Source organism: Xenopus laevis, chromosome 6L (assembly GCF_017654675.1).
Source record: "Xenopus laevis strain J_2021 chromosome 6L, Xenopus_laevis_v10.1, whole genome shotgun sequence".
Lineage (NCBI taxonomy): Eukaryota > Metazoa > Chordata > Amphibia > Anura > Pipidae > Xenopus > Xenopus laevis.
This window is the reverse complement of record NC_054381.1, coordinates 129,731,652-129,757,077: the sequence shown is the minus strand read 5'-3', so window position 1 is coordinate 129,757,077 and position 25,426 is coordinate 129,731,652. Positions and strand designations below refer to the sequence as shown.

The 25,426-nt window shown below is 40.4% G+C and overlaps 1 pseudogene; it reads left to right on the top strand.

Annotated features, from left to right (window-relative positions):
- Positions 1-981: 981 nt before the first annotated feature.
- LOC108704838 lies at positions 982-22,286 on the top strand (annotated as a pseudogene).
- Positions 22,287-25,426: the final 3,140 nt, after the last annotated feature.

Sequence of the window (25,426 nt, the reverse complement as noted above, 5' to 3'; positions counted from 1 at the left end):
GAGGGCTATTGTAAAGTAAAACGATGGCTCTACCCAACAGTGTATTAGATCCGGTGATGCCCTAGGCCCCTCTGCGGCACATTTGTGCTGTCAGTTCTGCCACACGACGCAAAAAAAAAAAAAACTTTTCTGGAAAAAAAATACCGGCCTTCCTATATATTTATCTTTTTTCCCTATTAATAACATGGGTATCATCCATTATTTTTACCGGCCAGGTGGCAACCATAGACCCCCCCCACATCTGCTGCCCGGGAATTGATACAAAAGTATTGGGCAGCTGGAAAGTGGGTTTTTTTTCCCTTTTAAAGCTGCCGTCCTAGGCACAGGTCCTTGAGTGCCTATATGGTAAATAAGCATCAGGTTCTACCCAGTCTGAGATGATACAGGTAATATATTATACCCTACACTACAGGTCACAAGTGTGCGCTCCTTCGTGCTCACTGGTTCACCTTTAAGATAATTTTTAGTATGTTATAGAATGACCAATTCTAAGCAACTTTTCATTTGGTTTTCATTATTTATTTTTTTATAGTTTTTTTCCCTTTTTCATCCGACTCTTTGCACCTTTGGCGTCGCTGACCCCCTTCTAAAAAACAAATCCTCTTAAAGTCTACAAATGTATTGTTATTGCTGCTTGGTATTCATCATTTTTCTATTCAGCCCTTCTCCTATTTATATTCCAGTCTTTTATTAAAATCAGTGCATGGTTGCTAGTTTAATTTGCAACCTAGCAACCAGATTGTTAAAAATACAAATAAAAACCTTAAATAAAAAAACAAAACCAACTGCAAATTGTCTCAGAATATCCCTCTCTACATCATAATAAAAGTTCTCAAAGGTGAACCGCCCCTTTAAGACAGATAAGGGTCTGAGCTTTCCCATACTCCAACTCCAGCGTTGCCCAGCCAATCAGCGTACGCAAGAAAAGTGACGTAACAGTGAGCCAGTTCAAACCAGAGAAGCGCGAATCCCAGTTCTAGCGCATGCGCAAAGACTTTAACGTCACTGTAAGTGCAAGTAGCCGCGCTTCAGTTATTACAAGCGCAAGTACTGGACAATGGAAGAAGAAACAGACGGACCCCCGTTCGATGACACGGCCGCTGTTGCTACTAACTGGATGTGCGACTTCATGTTCGCCAGCATGTGTTTCTATTTCAGAGAAGATCGAGCGGAGGATTTCCAGAGAAGCACACACATGCTGGAATGTAAGCGATAGCAATGTCAGTCCCTCTCTCGGACTCTCTTATATGAGCGTCGGCAACAGAAACGCGCCGCTTCCGAGATTTTACTTTAGTTACATGGACCGCAAATTTGTGCGTATCGCCAAGGGGGCGGGATTAGCGGCGCGCAAAGTGACGTTGTTTAAGGCAACATCGGGTCTTGATTGGCTGAGGTCATTAGTGGCCGCCCACTTCTCTGCCCCGCCTCCGTCTGGCTTGATGAATGCATTTATACAGCGTTACTGGGTGGAACATGGCCGACAGGAACCCATAGCAACCAATGAAATGGTTCATTTTAAACAGTGAACGCTAGCTGTTGATTTGGTCACTCCCTGTTAACTTTTAGTGCGTTATAGAATGTCCCTTTCTTGGTAACTTTCAATTGGTCTTCATATTTAGTTTTCATTGTGTTTGTCTTCTTTCCAGCTGTCAGATGGGGGGTTGGGATCAAGACAGCAAAAAAATGTATTGATTTGTGAGGCTACGACTTTATTACTTCTCTTTCAGTTCAGGCCCTTTCCTATACAATCTTCCATTCAAACCACTAGCGGGTTGTTAGGGTAAACTAGCCCCTAGCAACCAGATACCTGCCGAAAATCTTTTTTTGCACCAACCTTCAGTCACACCCTAAAAACTGCACTGAACAAAATCACAGGCCCCAGTACATTTACCCATATACCCAGTCAGGTTTGTATTTATCATATTGGCAATGTGTGTAGAGTTGCAGCTCTTGGGGACAGCCCTCCAGTGCCTATCCTGGCTTTCAACTCTAGCGCTATCCTATCCTGGCCTTCAACTCTAGCGTTCTCCTAACCTGCCTTTCAACTCTAGCTCTATCCTATTCTGGCTTTCAACTCTAGCGTTCTCCTAACCTGCCTTTCAACTTTAGCTCTATCCTATCCTGGCCTTCAACTCTAGCGTTCTCCTAACCTGGGTTTCAACTCTAGCTCTATCCTATCCTGGCTTTTAACTCTACCGTTCTCCTATCCTGGCTTTCAACTTTAGCGCTATTCTATCCTGGCTTTCAACTCTAGTGCTATCCTATCCTGGCCTTCAACTCTAGCATTCTCCTATTCTGGCTTTCAACTCTAGCGCTATCCTATCCTGGCCTTCAACTCTAGCGTACTCCTAACCTGGCTTTCAACTCTAGCTCTATCCTATCCTGGCCTTCAACTCTAGCACTCTCCTATCCTGGCCTTCAACTCTAGCGTTCTCCTAACCTGGGTTTCAACTCTAGCTCTATCCTATCCTGGCTTTTAACTCTACCGTTCTCCTATCCTGGCTTTCAACTTTAGCGCTATTCTATCCTGGCTTTCAACTCTAGTGCTATCCTATCCTGGCCTTCAACTCTAGCATTCTCCTATTCTGGCTTTCAACTCTAGCGCTATCCTATCCTGGCCTTCAACTCTAGCGTACTCCTAACCTGGCTTTCAACTCTAGCTCTATCCTATCCTGGCTTTCAACTCTAGCACTCTCCTATTCTGGCTTTCAACTCTAGCGCTATCCTATCCTGGCCTTCAACTCTAGCGTACTCCTAACCTGGCTTTCAACTCTAGCTCTATCCTATCCTGGCTTTCAACTCTAGCGTTCTCCTAACCTGGCTTTCAACTCTAGCTCTATCCTATCCTGGCCTTCAACTCTAGCGTTCTCCTAACCTGGCTTTCAACTCTAGCTCTATCCTATCCTGGCCTTCAACTCTAGCGTACTCCTAACCTGGCTTTCAACTCTAGCTCTATCCTATCCTGGCTTTTAACTCTACCGTTCTCCTATCCTGGCTTTCAACTTTAGCGCTATTCTATCCTGGCTTTCAACTCTAGTGCTATCCTATCCTGGCCTTCAACTCTAGCATTCTCCTATTCTGGCTTTCAACTCTAGCGCTATCCTATCCTGGCCTTCAACTCTAGCGTACTCCTAACCTGGCTTTCAACTCTAGCTCTATCCTATCCTGGCCTTCAACTCTAGCACTCTCCTATCCTGGCCTTCAACTCTAGCGTTCTCCTAACCTGGGTTTCAACTCTAGCTCTATCCTATCCTGGCTTTTAACTCTACCGTTCTCCTATCCTGGCTTTCAACTTTAGCGCTATTCTATCCTGGCTTTCAACTCTAGTGCTATCCTATCCTGGCCTTCAACTCTAGCATTCTCCTATTCTGGCTTTCAACTCTAGCGCTATCCTATCCTGGCCTTCAACTCTAGCGTACTCCTAACCTGGCTTTCAACTCTAGCTCTATCCTATCCTGGCTTTCAACTCTAGCACTCTCCTATTCTGGCTTTCAACTCTAGCGCTATCCTATCCTGGCCTTCAACTCTAGCGTACTCCTAACCTGGCTTTCAACTCTAGCTCTATCCTATCCTGGCTTTCAACTCTAGCGTTCTCCTAACCTGGCTTTCAACTCTAGCTCTATCCTATCCTGGCCTTCAACTCTAGCGTTCTCCTAACCTGGCTTTCAACTCTAGCACTATCCTATCCTGGCCTTCAACTCTAGCGTACTCCTAACCTGGCTTTCAACTCTAGCTCTATCCTATCCTGGCTTTCAACTCTAGCACTCTCCTATTCTGGCTTTCAACTCTAGCGCTATCCTATCCTGGCCTTCAACTCTAGCGTACTCCTAACCTGGCTTTCAACTCTAGCGCTATCCTATCCTGGCCTTCAACTCTAGCGTACTCCTAACCTGGCTTTCAACTCTAGCTCTATCCTATCCTGGCCTTCAACTCTAGCACTCTCCTATCCTGGCCTTCAACTCTAGCGTTCTCCTAACCTGGGTTTCAACTCTAGCTCTATCCTATCCTGGCTTTTAACTCTACCGTTCTCCTATCCTGGCTTTCAACTTTAGCGCTATTCTATCCTGGCTTTCAACTCTAGTGCTATCCTATCCTGGCCTTCAACTCTAGCATTCTCCTATTCTGGCTTTCAACTCTAGCGCTATCCTATCCTGGCCTTAAACTCTAGCGTACTCCTAACCTGGCTTTCAACTCTAGCTCTATCCTATCCTGGCTTTCAACTCTAGCACTCTCCTATTCTGGCTTTCAACTCTAGCGCTATCCTATCCTGGCCTTCAACTCTAGCGTACTCCTAACCTGGCTTTCAACTCTAGCTCTATCCTATCCTGGCTTTCAACTCTAGCGTTCTCCTAACCTGGCTTTCAACTCTAGCTCTATCCTATCCTGGCCTTCAACTCTAGCGTTCTCCTAACCTGGCTTTCAACTCTAGCTCTATCCTATCCTGGCCTTCAACTCTAGCGTACTCCTAACCTGGCTTTCAACTCTAGCTCTATCCTATCCTGGCTTTCAACTCTAGCACTCTCCTATTCTGGCTTTCAACTCTAGCGCTATCCTATCCTGGCCTTCAACTCTAGCGTACTCCTAACCTGGCTTTCAACTCTAGCTCTATCCTATCCTGGCTTTCAACTCTAGCGTACTCCTAACCTGGCTTTCAACTCTAGCTCTATCCTATCCTGGCCTTCAACTCTAGCACTCTCCTATCCTGGCCTTCAACTCTAGCGTTCTCCTAACCTGGGTTTCAACTCTAGCTCTATCCTATCTTGGCTTTTAACTCTACCGTTCTCCTATCCTGGCTTTCAACTTTAGCGCTATTCTATCCTGGCTTTCAACTCTAGTGCTATCCTATCCTGGCCTTCAACTCTAGCATTCTCCTATTCTGGCTTTCAACTCTAGCGCTATCCTATCCTGGCCTTCAACTCTAGCATACTCCTAACCTGGCTTTCAACTCTAGCTCTATCCTATCCTGGCTTTCAACTCTAGCACTCTCCTATTCTGGCTTTCAACTCTAGCGCTATCCTATCCTGGCCTTCAACTCTAGCGTACTCCTAACCTGGCTTTCAACTCTAGCTCTATCCTATCCTGGCTTTCAACTCTAGCGTTCTCCTAACCTGGCTTTCAACTCTAGCTCTATCCTATCCTGGCCTTCAACTCTAGCGTTCTCCTAACCTGGCTTTCAACTCTAGCTCTATCCTATCCTGGCTTTTAACTCTACCGTTCTCCTATCCTGGCTTTCAACTTTAACGCTATTCTATCCTGGCTTTCAACTCTAGTGCTATCCTATCCTGGCCTTCAACTCTAGCATTCTCCTATTCTGGCTTTCAACTCTAGCGCTATCCTATCCTGGCCTTCAACTCTAGCGTACTCCTAACCTGGCTTTCAACGCTAGCTCTATCCTATCCTGGCCTTCAACTCTAGCACTCTCCTATTCTGGCTTTCAACTCTAGCGCTATCCTATCCTGGCCTTCAACTCTAGCGTACTCCTAACCTGGCTTTCAACTCTAGCTCTATCCTATCCTGGCTTTCAACTCTAGCGTTCTCCTTACCTGGCTTTCAACTCTAGCTCTATCCTATCCTGGCCTTCAACTCTAGCGTTCTCCTAACCTGGCTTTCAACTCTAGCTCTATCCTATCCTGGCTTTCAACTCTAGCGTTCTCCTAACCTGGCTTTTAACTCTAGCGTTCTCCTATCCTGGCTTTCAACTCTAGCTCTATCCTATCCTGGCTTTCAACTCTAGCGTTATCCTATCCTGGCTTTCATCTCTAGCGTTATCCTATCCTGGCTTTCAACTCTAGCGTTATCCTATCCTGGCTTTCAACTCTAGCATTCTCCTATTCTGGCTTTCAACTCTAGCGTTCTCCTATCCTGGCTTTCAACTCTAGCGGCGCGCTATCTTATCCTGGCTTTCAACTCTAGCGCTATCCTATCCTGGCTTTCAACTCTAGTGCTATCCTATCCTGGCTTTCAACTCTAGCGTTATCCTATCCTGGCTTTCAACTCTAGCATTCTCCTATTCTGGCTTTCAACTCTAGCGTTCTCCTATCCTGGCTTTCAACTCTAGCGTTCTCCTATCCTGGCTTTCAACTCTAGCGCTATCCTATCCTGGCTTTCAACTCTAGCGCTATCCTATCCTGGCTTTCAACTCTAGCGCTATCCTATCCTGGCTTTCAACTCTAGCGCTATCCTATCCTGGCTTTCAACTCTAGCGCTATCCTATCCTGGCTTTCAACTCGAGCGCTATCCTATCCTGGCTTTCAACTCGAGCGCTATCCTATCCTGGCTTTCAACTCTAGCGCTATCCTATTATCCTATGCTTTCAACTCTAGCGCTATCCTATCCTATGCTCAAAAAGTGAGAAAGCACAATATAAATAAATGTTGGGAATATGAACTGGTATCCCAGAGCCCAAATATAATCACAATTTAATGACATTTTTATACAATGACAGGGCTGCTAGAGGGTTCTCAAAAAATAGACGCTCACAGGAAGACAAAACCTATTGTGCAGTTTCTTATGCGAGTGGCCAAAGGAAAAAATCTGGGTAAGTAATTCTTATCTTCTTTTAGCCCCTGGTGAAATCAGGGATTATGGCTGGATAAAGAGTTTAGGAGTGCATGTAATTGTTAGTAGTAGCAGGTGTAAAGCATCTTGTGCAGGTATAGGGTCTCTTATCCAGAATCCTTTGCACCTGGACATTGATATTTATGTAATTCAGATCTCCATAACCTCAAGTCTGTTAAAACCATTGAAGCATTAGAAAAAAACCAAAAGGAGTGGTTTGCCTGCAGCATAGTTACCATCATATTGCACTACTGTTTTATTATTACAGAGGGAAGGTAAAAAATCTAAAAGAACCGTAGAATTATTTGCTTTAAATGAGCTACATGGGAGGTGGTCTTCCTGTAATCCAGAGCTTTCTGGATAGTGGGTTTCTGGATAATGGATCCCACTCATATACTAGTCTCCCATATAGTGTAAAGGGGGCATGACCAGTGCAGCCTCTGCCTATAATACCCAGATGGGACCATAGCCAAACATCCAGAGGTGAGCAGAGTAGGGTTAGGCACCCCTAAACCACAGTTATCACCCAAATATAGCCCATGTACCATTGAAGTTAAACTGGTGTCCAGTTTCTTATCCATGCTTAGTGATCTGGGCTATTAAAAAACAGTTCTTTGTCTTCTGTTTATGTACTTCAGTTCCTTGAGCATTACAATATATGTTTTAGATAGTTTTTCAGTTAAACTGGGGGACAATTCTTCGGAAGAATATTTGCTAAAGCAATTTCCCATTAAATGTATTTGATGTACAAACATTTCCCGGCGCTGATTTTTGAGCTATTTTACAGATTCTCAGTTTGACACGGATGAGAGCCTTACACCTTTAGAAACAGCTTTAATGGCTTTTAATCAAATTGAAGGATCTGAAGCATCTCCATGAAGAAATTGAACTGCTTTTGAAAGTGCAGGTATTGCTGCTTTCTAGCAATCTGATTGCCTCTTGTAGCAGTTTATTATTTAGGATATTTTACCAAATTGATGCCTTTGTTTTTAAAAAAGGGCTTAAAAATATATTAACATTTGATTTATTGTTGGCTGCTCTTTCAGGTCTTAGCTGTGATGTTAGGAAAAGATCTGCTTCTTAAAGGGGTTGTTTATATCAGAACATGTACCGAGTGATATTTTGAGACATGTTGCAGTTTGGGTTTATTTTGTATTATTTGTAGTTTTTGTATTATTTCATTTTTTGTTAAGCAGTTGTCTAGTTTGAAATTGTAGCAACTATATGGTTGCTAGGGTCTTAATTACCCTAGCAACCATGTAGTGGTGTGAATGAGAGACTGCAAGATGAATAGGACAGGGCCTGAATAGAAAGATAGTTATAAAAATGAGCAATAGCTATAAAACTGTAACTTCACAGAGCAATAGTTTATGGGATTCCGGGGTCAGTGACCCCCATATAAAGCTAGAAAGAATTAGAAGAAAGAAGGCATGTCATTTTAAAAAACTATAAAAAATTAAAACCAACTGAAAAGTTGCTAAGAATTGGCCATTCTATAACATACTCAAAATAAACTTGAAGGTGAACTACCCCTTTAATAATGGAGGGATTTCCCATGGTCTCTCCTCTGTCATTATTGTTCAAGGTGCAAAACAGTGACACTAACTACAAAGTTCTACATAAGTTCTGTCCATCATCTTAGAGCAGAAAAGCAAGATACTGAAATCAAAGGTGTTAGCCACATGGTCTTGCCTTTTATCTTAAGGTCCCCTCTGTATTAAAGATATTCATAAATATGGAGAAGTCCTTGCTTTATTTACATGAATGCACATGTTTTTAACCTAGCCAGAAAATATAATCCATATTTATAAAGGCAGAACAAGGGCTTGGGCTGGGTCTTTAATTAGGAAGACATAGTTTTGATATACAGTAGGTATTCTACTTTCCCCAATCGGCGTATGCTCATTTCCCCTACCTTGCCCTTCTTTTCTCACCTATATACAAATTATACAAAATATATAAATTTTTTTCTCCCATGTTGTCCTCCTTCCCATTTCTAGTCTTAGGATGGTGCCACAAAGCCACATAGAGAGTCACACGTCATGCAGAGTTTGACAGGCCTCTGGTCTTGTGTATATAGTAATATGTAACTACTGCTGGTTTCATTTCATTTTACACCACTAGATGAAGAAATGTAGAGAAAATCCATCTCCTCCTGTCACTATTAAACAATTCCTGTGAGCAATCTATAGGAATGCATTTGCATTTGTGTTACAAAATTCTAATTTAACCCAGATGATTTAGTTTAATATCACAAATTACAAATGTTTGGATTTTGTTTACGATTACTAATGACAAGCATACAGATTTTAAATATGTAATTTTACTTTCTCTTTAAGGCAGTGGTCACTTGCATGGAAAAAGGAAGATTTAAGCTGTCTGCAGAAATCCTCAACAGACTTTTTAAAGAATCTGGGTCAAACAAGGTAGAGTAATTGCTCTGAATAAATAGTGTAACCGGCTCACAAAACCAAACTTAGTATGAAAGGTAAAAACACATTATAGTTTTAGGGAATCCTTAAATACAATAATAAAGGCTAAACTTTTCATGATGTAATGTGAGTTAGTGATGCTGGAAGGCACAATGAAGAGTTTTAACTTGATGGACAGTTGTCTTTTTCCAACCAACTGTGGGCTTCATATTGTGACCTGTTCATTGGACAGTGGGTATAGTGCCAGAATATTACCTTGTGTGTTTTTTTTTTTTTTTTTTTTATGTTTGCTAAAACAGAATTACACTTATTTTATCTTAAAGGAAAACTATACCCCCAAAATGAACACTTAAGCAACAGATAGTTCATATCATATTAAGTGGCAAATTAAAGAATCTTACCAAACTGGAATATATATTTAAGTAAATATTGCCCTTTTACATCTCTTGCCTTGAGCCACTATTTCGTGATGGTCTCTGTGCTGCCTCAGAGATCACCTGACCAGAAATACTTCAACTCTAACTGTAACAGGAAGAAGTGTTGAAGCAAAAGACACAACTCTGTCTGTTAATTGGCTCATGTGACCTAACATGTATGGTTTATTTGGTATGTATGTGTGCACAGTCAATCCTACGATCCCAGGGAGCGGCCCTTATTTTTTTAAATGGCAATTCTCTATTTATGATTACCCAATGGCACATACTACTAGAAAAGTATATTATTATGAAAATGGTTTATTTACATGAAGCAGGATTTTACATATGAGCTGTTTTATGCAATATCTTTTTATAGAGACCTACATTGTGTGGGGGGTTATAGTTTTCCTTTACGTGCCACCAAATGTAGAATCTATGGCACCTATTGCCCGTGCCATATATTTTATGTTTCTGGTTGGCTCTTGGATCTGTGTCACATGCTTGCTTACATGGCAACACATGGGATAGGCTAAAGACCTGACTGCAGAACGGCTAAATATATTCCAGCCCACAAACATTTTGTCTGAATACTACTTGGAAAAAGTTGTGCAGCACCGCATTATAATCCTCCTTTTTACCACCGATCTCTTTCTCTTATCTTTGTGATATTTTTTAGCTGGTTTCTCTACTGCACTTTATATAGTCTGTTAGTTTTACTTTTGCTATGAACTTAGGGCATATTTACTAAAAAGTGTGTTTTTTTTCCCCCCCCTTGAACTCTATGCGGAGGAGGTGACGTAGACAATGAGATACAAAAGTGGCTGCTATATATAATATAAAATTCTCTTGGCGAAAGTTCGTTTTTCATTCGTCTTGTTAAATTGGGAATATTCACTGGAGAAATTTCACCAGTGAATATTAGCCAGTGTAAAGTTGACTCTTAAAAACTGCCACTCTCCTCTTAGTAAATTGTCAAAACCAAAATGCATAAATGTGCCCTTGCCCTGCACAGGTAAAAATATTGTTTTGCAGCCATTTAAGCTGAATAGGACCAGGTGCAGCCATATAATCTGAATAGGGCTAAATGGAACATGTTAAACAGGAGATAACCTATAAGCTCTGTAAAATACAATGGGTTTAGCTCTTGCGTAGGCAGATAAGCAAGGGTCAAATGTCTATAAAGGAAAAACCTTTCTAATTAAAAAAAACAACTTAAATAATATTTCTGAAGATGCTTGATCAACAGATTTAAATTAAGAAAAACTCACTTTTTGGGATTTGATGCTTTAAGAGCTACTCAAAATCCTGGGTTTGGTGCATTTTTTGCTAAATCGAAATGTGTTGCAGATGTCTCTGCTGGGAACATTTATCAAAGTGAAAACCTCAGAATATAACTTTTTCCTATGTCCTGCCCAGTACAGACACATCTGAAATGTTGTAACATCAGAGCAGTAATGAGCTGTTTTCTATCAAGCTCCTTTAAATGCAGTTATGCTGAGCAACCACAAGGTGTCAGCAGTCAAAACATCTGCCACTGGGTATCTATTTCATTTTGTATTTTCTTTAAAAGATATCCTTAGCAAAATGAGGTTTAATGGCATCAAACTCTCTGTTTCTCCAGCGCCATCCTTGGTTATCCGTGGTGTCCTGAATTTGGATGTATCATTACAGAAATAGTCACGTGAATCTATTTCTAATTCACGCATCGGAATGTAAAGAACGCAGTGTTTTATACGACAGATACACTGGATGGTGCATGGGTTATTTCATTGGACATGGATAGCTTCTACACTTTCATAATAGGGATGTGCAGTCTGCTACCTCTGTCTAGACCAAGAGCCAGCTTGTCTGTGGGTTGTTCTAAAACAAACATTTATATCCCTTAAAGGAAAAAGAAATCCCCTCTCTTTTTGGTAAACTCATTCAGTTCATGGCTTATGTAGAGATGGTTCATAAATGCTATGTGGCCTCTTGACTTGCACAGACCATTTATCCACCCTTTCAAGCTGGCAGACATTCAATCCTTCATGTCCTTTTAGGGTAAGGGCACACTGGCAGATTCGGGGAGATTAGTCGCCGCGGCACCTCACGAGAAAACTTTGGGCGACTTCGGAAAGACTGTCAGGGAGACTGTCGCCCCGAAGAAGAGGAGATTTGTCGCCGGGTCGACTAATCTCCCCAAATCTGCCCAGGTGCCCTTACCCTCACTTTCCAGGGAAGCTGTGCACCTCCCACTATGGAAAACAGAGGGACTTCAAGCAAATCATTAAAAAACAAATCTTTATTTCTGGGAGATAGTGTTTATGCACCTTCCAGCCCAACTGGATGAGCTAATTTCAAAAAGGGGGTATTCTTTCCCTTTACGATAAATAGAATTTTCAGCTCCTGATTAGTCAAGACTACTCTTTCCATCCAAAACAGGAATATCTCCCTACTGTGACTGCAGTTGTTGACAATATGTGTCATAAGGGATTCTTTGCCCCAATCCACATCATAGGCCATTTCACATGCCGTATAAATGACTGTACGTGTTGCATAGTTTATATGGACCAGACATCGAGATTGGTCCTCATATGAGCACATTGTGGCTCTTAAATCAGCAATTAAGACTAGCATTTTGCCAAAATCTGGTCATGGGATCCATATAGTCGGAGGTTTAAGGGTTGTGATGTTCTTATGTAAAGAGGCAATGTAAGTTTAGAAACTGAAGACCTTGGCACTGCAAGGGTTACATTTGGAATGTGACCAGTTGTTTGCAGTACTACTTGTGATTTAATTCTGGTTTTTATTTATAGAGACATTATGATGATCTGCTCAAGTGAAAACTGCTAGTATTGTGAAATTGTATGTTTACAATTCATAGACAATGGTTACTTGGTTACATTAAAAATATTTTATTTATCTAAAGGTCGTAACGGTTTATCCAGCCTTTACTAATACATCTATTTCTTGGCAAGGAATCTATTTTATAGAACAAAGATTCACATTCTGTAGTTCTGTAGAGAGCCATTAAAGGGGTTGTTCACCTTTGAGCTTACTTTTAGTATGACGTAGAGAGTGATTTTCTGAGCTAATTTGCAATTTGTCTTAATTTTTTATTATTGAAGGCTTTTGAGTTATTAAGCTTTTTATTCAGCAGCTCTTCAATTTGCATTTTAAGCAATCTGGTAACTAAGGCCCAAATTCCCCTAGCAACCATGCATTGATTTGAATAAGAGACTGGAATATGAATACGAGAGAGTCTGAATAGAAAGATGAGTAATAAAAAGTAGCAATAACAATACATTTGTAGCCTCACAGAGCATTTGTTTTTTAGAAGGGGACAGCGATGCCGATTTGAAAGCTGCAAAGAATCAGAAGAAAAAGACAAATAACTATAAAACTATTAAAACCAATTGAAAAGTTCCTTAGAATTGGCTGTTCTATAAAACACTATTTTACCATTAGGAAGGGGCACAAGAGCCGCAGGCTCAGCTGCAAATCTTTTATTTAACACAACATGTTTCGGACCGCATGGATCCTTTTTTAAGAGCCAAATCAAGTGCACTTGAAAATGGATCCATGCGGTAAAAAACATGTTGTGTTAAATAAAAGATTTGCAGCTGAGCCTGCGGCTCTTGTGCCCCTTCGTTGATTCAGTAGAAGTCTAAGGTTGGGTGGTGTGGCCTATTTGGAAGGAGAGTAAGTGTAAGGGTTGAGACACACGGGCAGATTTGGGGAGATTTTAGTCGCCTGGCGACTAATCGCCTCTTCTGCGGGGCGACAATCTCCCCGAACTGCCTCACGACGCTTCGTTTTCCGAAGTTGCCCGAAGTTTCCTCATGGGGTGACTTCGGAAATCGAATCGCCGCGAGTGCATTAGCGCAGGCGATTCTTCATTCAAGCAGATGGAAGGCAGTTCGGGGAGATTGTCGCCCTCCCCCCCCGAAGAGACGAATAGTCGCCAGGTGACTAAATCTCCCCGAATCTGCCCCAACCCTAACAGGTGTAAGAAGCTGAGCATTTTGAGTCCATTTGGTATTTTACCCCTGTTTATCTTCTTGTGCCAGAACTAAACCCATTGTATACTACAGAGTTAGTATCTGCTATGTTTACATGTGACATTTTGCCTTATGCAGCTTGAAAGTCTGCCCCCATGGCTACAGCGCGGCACACATTTTTTAACCAGTGCAGGGTAACAGCACATTATATTCAATGCACACACTTTCATTTTTGGGGTTACTCTTCTTTTAGTGCTGGCTATGCTGAACTGGTTGAAGAATTTCTATTAGAATTGCTGTAAGATGTCTTGCTTTAGATTGCATAATGTACTCCTAAGAGGAGAAAGGGAGGAGTTCCAATAAAACTGAAATATACTTTAGATTCTTTCAAGTACAGAAGCACATTTATATCTGTTTGTATTGCAATTACACTGACCTAGATTTTAGTCTAACTGACCTGTTATGGGTGAAACTCATATAATCCCACATTCAGAAGCATCTTTATTGTTTGGTTTTTACCTTTTTTGTCATGTTAGTATTTGAGAATGAGTTAACAATGCTGATAGAGAAGAAAGATCCATATCATGAGTTTCTATAAAATTTCACTTATGCTCAAATGATGAAGAAAATAAAATCGTACATCGCCCTTAAGATGAAGGAAAGGCCATCTGTTTTTCTCTTAAAGGTGAGTGCAGCTCAAACCCAGGCTGTGTGCTTGTTTTGCAGCAGCCACAAATATTTCTGTTCTCTTTTGTTCGTTTATAAATATAGTTTATGGTCTGCTGTTAAAACAAATGCTTGGCCTTTTCTGTTTGTTAATGAAGGCAGCAGCCAAGGTGGTGGAAGCTACAGCAAAAAATTGTCTTAATACTCTGGGAAATATTTAAGGGTACAGTTATTAATTACAGTATTCAGTGCTGTGTGAACTGCAGTTCTGTAGACACCAGATCATTGAACTAAGATAAAAAATGAGGTCTAATTCAGACATCCTTCAGTCTCAGGATTGTCTTAAAGACCAAAAAAATGATTCAATTCTAAAATTACTGTATCCCTGCAAGTCTCAGAAACTTGGATTTCACAATATCTAATTATATATTTGTGTATTTGTCTAATCCCCACTTTTCATACAGATGTGTGTTTTCTTAATCCCTATAGTGTGGAAAATAAAGAAGATATTTCATCAAGTGACTATGAAGGAGCAGTTGAAAGTATGTAACAGAGACATTAACCAGTAAGTTGAAGCCCTTATGTCCTTATGTCAAACCTTAGCATGACCTATATCTTTAGTCAAGCTGCAAGTGTAATTTGCATTCAGTTTATTGGCAAGTCTGTTAATATTTATGTAGTGTTGACATATTGCATAGAACTTGTCAAGCAATGGGAGTGATTTGTTAGCAGTCCCTGGCTCAGTCGACAATAAAAGATTCTTTTAATAAAGAGTAAAAATGCCACTTCCCTGGCCTGTTTCCATTACAACTGCCAAAAACTACAAGATATGTTATGGACTCACTTTCTAGAGTCATTAATACATTTTGTTTCTGTCACCTTCTGATAATGTGTACATTAACATTTTTACAAATATAGTAAGTTATTCTGATGAAAAAAAGAACAATTCATAGAAAGAAAATGTAAAGCATACATCACCTGCAGAGGCCACATCCCAAATGGCACCACCTGTACTTGCCAATACTATGTAGTGTAGTGTAGTTGGAGCTTGCCACATAACATCCATTTCCTAGCCCTGTTGCACTTCTGGAAACTTCTGAAAACAAAGCGATACGTATGCCATCCCGCCGGCCATTTGCATTCTTGCCGGCAGGAAGGCATTTGGGGCAATTAGTCGCCCGCAGTAGTGAAGATTTCTCGCTTGATGATTAATCTCCCTGTGTGCCACCACCCTTAGGGGTATATTTATCAAAGAGTGAAGTTAATAGTGAAATTCTGCCACTCTCCATTCATTTCTATGGAATTTTTATAGGCGTATTTACCAAAGGGTGAACTTTCACTTTCACCCATTGATAAATACACTACTTTTTTCCAACTCCCTTTGTGACATATTTTACACAGCCACCCAGTCTGTTTTCTTATTCTCTCCTAAGCTCTCCTCCTTTCTGTTTTTGCTTTTATAAATTCCATGTCAGTGGCCATAACAAGATGTCTTACATTCCTCTGCTTTCAGTGATGTTACTCCTACTGCATTCACTAGAGCCCTTGTCAGCAGAAGTGTGGGAACAATAGTGCAACTTCATACAGTTTAGAATATAAAGGATCCAGCTGCTAATTGGCAATTTATTGGACACCGGCAGTGTTTTCCTGTGCGGTTATCAATCATTTCATTTTTATTCATTCACTGGCTCAAAGCATTGTGATATTATGATACAGTTAATTATCTACCAATAAACAAGTCTAAGAAACATGGATTGCTATTGACACATGGATTGATGTGGGTTTGGTATCACTGATCTACACAACTAGTCCTCATTTATATTACAGTAAATTGGCTGTATATGTAACAAATGTGCTTATTGTCCACGGGAATGAACTAACAAATACTACGAACATACAGGAAACAACAGAAAAATCCACAAAGAGGTAAACGTAAATGAACAATTTCCTTCAGAGAATGCCTTCTGAACACTAAGCACTAAGCTAACATACTTGTGTTTAAAGGACCAGTAACATCAAAAATTTTTACAAAAAAATTCGTTACAATACAACGAAAAAAAACATCAAGACCAATTGAAATTTAAAATAGCAAATCCTTTATTAAGATATAACTTTCAGAAACTCCACTTCCTGTCTTCTACAGAAACGGAAAAAGGGCGACCATCCATCCTGTTGTGCTTGATTGCTCTTCCCTGGCTCTTCACTGACAGCGTGTCGATCTCCTCCAGCTCTTCAGATGGCCGCAGCGGTGTTATTATGCCTGTTCCCACTGTAACATAGCAGACCGCCAGCATACAAGGGTAACCCAGAACCCCCTGCCCCTGCATTATTTTAACCCTCCTGGCACCGAGAATATTCCTTCTGCCTGCTGCTGTAGTCTGCTGGGGAGATGCGCAGTCAATGTATGGATCAGTAAAGGGAGCAGCGTTTCTTCAGATCCTGCCTTCGGAAGGTGAACCAGCAGGCCGGCATGTTTGTGAATGGCAGGCCCCTGCCCAATCCTGTCCAGCTCTCTCCGCAGATCCCCAAGGCGAACTGCTGCCTTAGCGATGGCTCCAATCACCTAGCAGCGCCAAGACTCCCGCCGCTCGTTTCCTGATTCCTCCAGAGCGGAGGTTATACAATCCTCAGCCTTTTGCCCCGCTCGGGCTTCCTTATTGTGTGCAAGGCTCTCCTTTTGGTGCCGGAATTACTCTGGTTTTAGTTACTGATGTAACCGCTCTGGAGGAATCCGGAAACGAGAGGCGGGAGCTACAGGGTCTCGGCACAGGGAACTAGGCTGCTAGGTGATTGGAGCCATCGCTAAGGCAGCAGTTCGCCTTGGGGATCTGCGGAGAGAGCTGGACAGCATTGGGCAGGGGCCTGCCATTCACAAACATGCCGGCCTGCTGGTTCACCTTCCGAAGGCAGGATCTGAAGAAACGCTGCTCCCTTTACTGATCCATACATTGACTGCGCATCTCCACAGCAGCAGGCAGGAGGGTTAAAATAATGCAGGGACAGGGGGTTCTGGGTTACCCTTGTATGCTGGCGGTCTGCTATGTTACAGTGGGGACAGGCATAATAACACCGCTGCGGCCTTCTGAAGAGCTGGAGGAAATCGACACGCTGTCAGTGAAGAGTCAGGGAAGAGAAATCAAGCACAACAGGATGGATGGTCGCCCTTTCGCCGTTTCTGTAGAAGACAGGAAGTGGAGTTTCTGTAAGTTATATCTTAATAAAGGATTTGCTATTTTAAATTTCAATTGGTCTTGATGTTTTTTTTCGTTATATTGTAACGAATTTTTTTGTAAAAATTTTTGATGTTACTGGTCCTTTAATGTATACAGGCACCAGAGACGTCTGTTTTCTATAGCACAGCGCACACCTTGGAATCCAGATAAACCCTGCACTAGTAAAAGATTACTGAGCAGTATAAACATAGGTATGGAAGTATGGAAATAATATTAATCTGTGTTTATGATCGTAACTGATTTGCTGATACATGCAGATATGGGTTTAAAATGTTTAAAAACAATTTACTATTCCTCAGTAGTTATAGTAGTTTAAGGAGCAGATATATTAAGGGTTGAATTGAATTGAAAAAAATCAATTACGGTAGATTTTCTTAAAGAATTTGATTTTTGAGATTTATCATACTCTGGCCCTAAAACCTAACAAATTACTGTATAAGTCAATGGGGGAGGTGCAGTGCAGGGGCGTAACTACAGAGGAAGCAGACCCTGTGGCTGCAGGGGGGCTCCATGAGGCCCTAAATAATGAGCAATTTCAACATATATTGGTAAAAAAGGACAACTTCTGATTATGTTGGGGGCCCTAAAATTAAATTGCTGTGGGGCCCAGTAACATCTAGTTATGCCACTGGTACAGTGACCAATTCTCGAGTTTGATAAATGTGCCTCCCAGTGTATGTCCAGCCAGAAGTAAAATTCAGCAAAGTAGTAAATGCAGGTATGGGACCTGTTATCCAGAATTCTCTGGACCTGAGGTTTTCCTGGATAGCAGATCTTTCTATAATTTGGATCTTCATACCACAAGAAAATCATGTAAACATTAAATAAACCCAATAGGCTGGTTTTGCTTCCAATAAGGATTAATTATATCTTAGTTTGGATCAAGTACAAGCTACCGTTTTATTATTACAGAGAAAAAGGAAATAATGTTTACAAATGTGGATAAAATTGAGCTTTCTGCATAATGGGTTTCCAGATAACTGATCCCATACCTCTATAAACAACTTTCTAGTACACTTTAATTTAAACAGATATAAATTTCAAGGAAATCATGAATACTAAAAGCTAAATTAAAAGTCTTGATTTACACGTTGCTGGTGTCAATTACAAGGTACTTCATTATTTTGTAACATTAGTCCAAGTTTCCATCCTCCCAGGCATAATAACCCTTTCCCCTCCTCTCATATGAATAAGCCTCTCCTCAGCAGCCCAGAAAAAGCAAAGCAGGGAAGTCTGGAAAATTTCATTGAAGAGTTGCCCATCAGCTGCATCCTGCTTTGCTTTACTCCTTTACACTTGAATGTGGGTAGTTTATTAATATTAATTACCAGTTATGTGCACCCTAGGTACTGTTGCAGTGTCTTCCCCAGATTGCTCAGCTTCTAGACTCTTATGTATTCTGCCATAACCGGAGGAGATGCTGAACCAGTGCAAGCACCAACCAACTCTATTCTCCTATGTGTGGTTTTTTTCATAATACAAATGTTTAGATTTTGAGAATAATTGTTACAAATGTGATACAATTTCTAACTAATCTTATGGGGTTTTTTTCTCTAGGAAAGAATAGTAAGGAGAATCAAGAAAATGTCAAAGATTCTAGAACGGAGAAGCCATTAAATTCTAAAAAGAGACAGGTACAGGTTGTGAAAATGTTAAATGTGCAGTAGTGACGTGCGGGCCAACTCGCGGGTTCGGGCCGACTCCTGCACTAAATCTTCAGGTCGTGGACGGGTGCGGGTCGAGCTCTTCCCGCCCGCAACCTATTACTGACGGCTTCCGGCGCCGGAATTTATAAACTTTCGTCCGCCCCTTTTGTGACATCACTGCGGGGCAGGTCTATAAAAAGAAGGCAGGAGCAGGCCCAGACGGGGTGCGGTTCGGGAGGGCGCGGTTAGGGTCGGGTGCGGGTCCAGAAATTCTCGACGGTAGTGTGAGTTTGTGCAATGGGCACATCACTAGCCCAGCACTCCTGAATCATTTGCATGACAATTGTAAAAGCAAAAACATTAAATAGCTCTTTAATGGATAACAAAGATAGATCAACCATTAATTTGGTACTGTAAACTCCATATTTCTCAGATGATATTCTAAGTTATTATCTGGAAAGCCATGATGTCATGTAGCTCACAGCCTGTGTTGTTTGCAGCCAGAATAAATGTTTGGTTGATGAACGTACAAATAAATGATTAAATATATAAACAACTTTAGAAAAAAATGATGGAAGCAATTATATAGGTCATTTGGGTTGATCTCAAGGGAACGTACCCCTCAGTATAAGTGACTGCTCAGCAGACTGTAATGTAATAATTAAACGTTTCATGATTTTCCCAAGGTTGCAGCTTTGCTAGATCTTGCCACCCTCCTTGGTCACAGCCACAATAAGCTTTTCTTCTAGATAATTGCTGCAGATGAAGCCAGCGAGGGTATATACGATCTCTTGCTAGACCTGTTTCAGAACGGTGTTTCCACAAAACTTCATAGCCTGATTTAATTGAGCCTGTGATTGATCTATAGTTTAGTAGAGAATACAGTTACTCATTCATGAAATTGTAACTGTATGCATTCTGAAACTATAAACCTTTCCAGTAGGCTGAGTTAACTCATGGTCCTTCGTATCCATCCATTTATATTCTTTGTGAGCTGTGGTTTCCTTATATATTGAGTGCCCAAAGCACCCTGTATGTGTTAAACCAGTAGTGTGTGCAGTACCACAAAGGGCCCCAAGCACAAAACTAAAGGAAACGATCAAGATCAGCTATTGTGAAGTCTATTTGCCATTTATTATTCAGTTCCACCCTAATGCAGTGTTCCCGCAGATGTATAAATTAAATATAAATATATAAATATTTTAATTTCCTTTAGTACAGCATTAGGATAAAGCATTTTGTGCTCCTTCCCTGTCTGTATAAACACATTAATATCAGTTGCCATGCAGTTTCTTTTCAAAGGGGCAGATTTATCCAAATATGAGTTTACAGCTTAATCAATAAAAACATTCTATTCATTCCTACGGGATTTTTAGAATTGTATTTATCAAATGATGAGTTCTAACTTTAATCCATTGATAAAATCACAAAAATCCCATAGGAATGAACAGAACATGGGTTTTATTTATTAAAGGGATCCTGTCATCGGAAAACATGTTTTTTTCAAAACGCATCAGTTAATAGTGCTACTCCAGCAGAATTCTGCACTGAAATCCATTTCTCAAAAGAGCAAACAGATTTTTTTTATATTCAATTCTGAAATCTGACATGGGGCTAGACATTTTTTCAATTTCCCAGCTGCCCCTGGTCATGTGACTTGTGCCTGCACGTTAGGAGAGAAATGCTTTCTGGCAGGCTGCTGTTTTTCCTTCTCAATGTAACTGAATGTGTCTCAGTGGGACATGGGTTTTTACTATTGAGTGTTGTTCTTAGATCTACCAGGCAGCTGTTATCTTGTGTTAGGGAGCTGCTATCTGGGTACCTTCCTATTGTTCTTTTGTTTGGCTGCTGGGGTGATATCACTCCAACTTGCAGTAAAGAGTGATTGAAGTTTATCGGAGCACAAGTCACATGACTTGGGGCAGCTGGGAGATTGACAATATGTCTAGCCCCATGTCAGATTTCAAAATGGAATATAAAAAAATCTGTTTTTTTCAGTAATGAATTTCAGTGCTGAATTCCCCTGGAGCAGCACTATTAACTGATTCACTTTGAAAAGAAAAACATTTTCCAATGACAGTATCCCTTTAAGCTCTAAAATCAATAGCTGTAGAATAGCTATACTTTGGGTTGCATTATAATAGGAGAGAACAATGCAAGCAGCAAGCTATACACTTTGCAGCCCATTTACAATCAATTTAAGATTGTTTTTTTTTCTAAGAATCTCTAAAAAAAAATGTGTGGTTTTCTCATTGTTTTTTATCAAAGGTCAAGTTTGAGGATTTTTTTTCTACCTCAAATACACTCACAACTTGAATGTTTGCTTATTTATTATAAATCCAAATGTAAAAAACTCAACTGAATGCCATTGGGGAGAAAAACTCGAATACCTCAAATTTATCGAGTTATAGGCTAGAAAATCTCAAATTTATCGTATTTTTGAGTGCAAACACTGTAAAAAAACCCAAAACTCATGAAGGCAAAAAACATCTTCTGCCATTGACTTCTACATGACCTCAACATGTTTTAGCTGGAGTATTTTTGGGTTGAGATTTTAGCAGCTTCGGGGCATAAGAAATATAAAAAAAAAATGTTTTTTAGTTGAACTACCGTGAAAACTCAAATTTTTCGAGAAAAACTCAACCTTTGATAAATAACCCCCTAAGTGTAAAAAAACACTTCTAATGAAAAAAACTTTTCCTGGTAAAAGTTGTTGAGGTCCTATAGAAGTCAATGGGAGCTGCGCTGATCTTATTGGACCGCTCTAGATCAATTCAGACTTGAGGTTTTTGGATTTTTTTTTCACTAGGACATTTCCAAAAAAACTCAAATTCTTACCCAGTAGCAAGTCTACTTATATCTATTTAAACATAAACACATACCAAATATATATGTTTCTGTTTATTCTGTAGCACTGGACATGGGAAGAAGATGAGCTTTTGAAAAAAGGAGTAAGAAAATTCGGAGTTGGAAACTGGAGCAAAATTCTCCTTCATTATGAATTTCGGAACCGTACAGGTGTCATGTTGAAAGACAGATGGAGGACCATGAAGAGATTAAAGATTGTTGACAGTGATTGTGACCTCTGAAGGCAATTACTTTTCTATGAGAGTGTATATATTAGTTAACCACATTATTTCTGTAAAATATAGGGAATACATGAACGTTTGAAATGTTCAGTTGCTTGTGTATACACCAGAATAATCCATTTGTTGTTTTTATACTTCTAAAGTGAAATACATTCTTACTTTAATTAACAAGGAGTAATTGGTATTGGTAATTCCTTTAATCACCTTTCAGGGCTAATTACAAGATGTACTGGTTGTATGCAAGTAAACCATTTATGGCAACCCTTGCACCTTTTCCTGTTCTACCTGTTCTCTTTAAACCTTACATAGGTTTGGGATATCCCAATTTATTAAAGGGATTACGTATATTGTGTAACCTGCAGCTAATTTCTAGGGATGGACTGAATCCTATATTCAGTTTGGCTGAATCTGAGCTGTTTTTATCAGGATTCTGCTGAATTCAAGAGCCTGGCCAAACCAAATCTGGAAAAAAAAACATAAAATAAATGAAAAAACACGCTTTGCAGGTGGTTCCACCCATGGGCTGGCTTTTCCGGCACAGAAGAAGAGTTTGGATTTGGTTTGGTAATCCGCCAAATCAGGGATTCGCCAAACCTTGAAAAGCAGGGTTCTGTGCATCACTACTAATTTCCAGTGGTATTTTAAAAATGTGTGCGGTTTAGGAGGTTATTTATAGAATTTTAGTGTTGTATGAGCTTTTTTAGACCTTGAATGAACTCATCTCAAATAGTTTCTAATTGAAGAAAAAACTCGAATGGAAAAAAAACTTGAATCAGCAAGATCGGGGTTAACAACACGAAAACTCAAATTGATCAAGCTTTCGGCTAAACAAAAACTCAAATTGATCAAATTTATGAGCAAAACCATCATAAAAAAACTTGAACATCATGAAGGCTATTAATATCTTCATATGGTTCAAGGGACCTCTGCCTTTTGACTCCTACATGACCTCGACAGGTTTTAGATGATGCATTTTCGGATTCAAGCTATTTCCAGGGCCTGGGTATAATGAATCTAAAAAAAAAACAAAAACGATTTTTGACTCAAAAATGTTTTTGTGGCAAACACAACCCTTAAAGGAGAAGGAAAAACCCTCTCCCCCCCCCCCCGTGTTGCTTCCCCTCCCTCCTCCCCCCTGGCCTACCCGTCCCGCTGGGCAAATGCCCCTAACTTGTTACTTACCCTTCTGCGCAGGTCCAGTCCAGGGAGTTCACAGACGACATCTTCCTGCTTTGACCGGCGTTTTTGGCGCATGCGCAGTAGGAGCATTTCGCCGGTACGATCTACTGCGCATGCGCCAAAAGTCACGAAGTGAAATCAGAAAACTTCGTGACTTTTGGCACATGTGCAGTAGCTCCGTACCGGCGAAATGCTCCTACTGCGCATGCGCCAAAAACGCCCGTCAAAGCAGGAAGAAGATCGCTTGGAAGAAGATAGCGTCGGTGAACTCCGTAGACTGGACCTGCGCAGAAGGGTAAGTAACAAGTTAGGGGCATTTGCCCAGCGGGACGGGTAGGCCAGGGGGGAGGAGGGAGGGGAAGCAATACAGGGAAGGGGGGAGGGTTTTTGCGCCCAGGGGGTTTCCTTCTCCTTTAACAAATCCGCCCCTAAATGTCTATGTGAGACCTAAAACTATAAAGATGTGTGAGACCTATATCATAAGATATTAACTTTATGATAGGAGGATGACCTGTTGACAGTAAGCAACATGTGTAAATTAGATTAAGAAGAAGTCTCTAAATTAATGAGTAAAATATTCTGGAATGTGTTCTGGAACTTTATTATGGGGTTTCCTTAAAATGCACTGAACTTCAGTGAGGGTCTCCACCTGTGTGTATATGCTGCAGTGTTGAAGTTTAAGACTATGGGGCAAAATTACTAACCAGCGAAAATTCGCCAACAAGACTTCGCACCCATCGCAACACTTCGCCAGGCGAAAATTTGCTCAGACAACGCCAATTTACTAAAATGCAAAGTTTCGTCCTGGCCGACGAACGCTGGTGAATTTTTGCTAGTGTTACTTTGGCAATGTGAGCAAATCAAAGCGAAGATGCGCTAGCGTTCAATTCTGCCTAGCGCAACTTCGTTAGAGGTCTTGTGCTCAGGCTAATTTGCATATGGTGGGAAATTTAAAGTTTATGTTACATGTTGCATCTAATACATTAAATTTACTCTGATAACTAGACATGTCCTGGGAACCTTAATAAAGTCAAGAGTTATTTTAATGCCCTACACATCAGCCCACTGTAAAATAATGTTCCATGTGTTAGAAAATATATGGGGGAAACTGGTTACACCAAAAAAAAAATGTTAAGACTTTTGCAGCCTATCACCCTGAAAAAAGGAAAAGACGCCAGCTTATTTTGAACTTAGGAGTTTTTCCACTCAAAAAATATGAAGTAAGTAACTGAAGTTCTATACACTCCATTGCACTTCGCCTGGTCTGAGCTGGAGAAGGCAAGTCTGGCGAAAGAGGTAACGTACAGTCAAATCCGAATTTTAGTGAATTTGCGGAGTAATGTCCATTCGCCAGTGACATTTCGCCTGGTGATAGAGTGCGAATCACCGCTAGCGTCTGTCTCTTTAACTAGTGAAGTGACTCCTGCGCCCTTTAGTAAATCGGCAAAGTCCCGTGAGTACAGTGATTCCTACGATCCCAGGGGGCGGCCCTTATTTTTTAAAATGGCAATTTTCTATTTATGATTACCCAATAGCACATACTACTAGAAAAGTATCTTATTATGAAAATGGTTTATTTACATGAAGCAGGATTTTACATATGAGCTGTTTTATGCAATATCTTTTTATAGAGACCTACATTGTTTGGGGGGTATAGTTTTCCTTTGTCACTTCGCCTTAAATCTGTCCCATGGGTTAAATCTTATATACATGTGTAAATGTTTGTATAGAGCTGTACATAAAAAGTGATTGTCAATAACACATATGTGAATATATTGAAAGAAGTACAGTAATTAGTACTCCATAACCCCATTTTGTTTGTATAGAAATCATATGATACAGATCTAGGTAGCAAATAATTAGAATCTTAAATGATGGCAGTTGCAGCCTTTGGTGTGTGTGTATATAGATGAGACTGCCTGGGGGAATCAGAACTCGGGTCTCCCAAGCTGATACTTGTCTAAGAACCAAAAGAAATATTCTCTGATTATTTTACAGGGCAACATCACAGAGGCACGTTGAATGATTTGTGTCTTTTTAATTTTGTTATATCCTCCAGAAACTCTGTAATATGAGTTGTCTCCTTAATAATGAGGATTTAAATGAAGCAAGGGTTGAAAACTCTGGATTTGTGCCATTTTTATATACACACGGTACGTAAACAATTTGATTGGGAAATGGAATAAATACCTGTGATTTGCTGCCAATACCCATATTAATGAAGTCC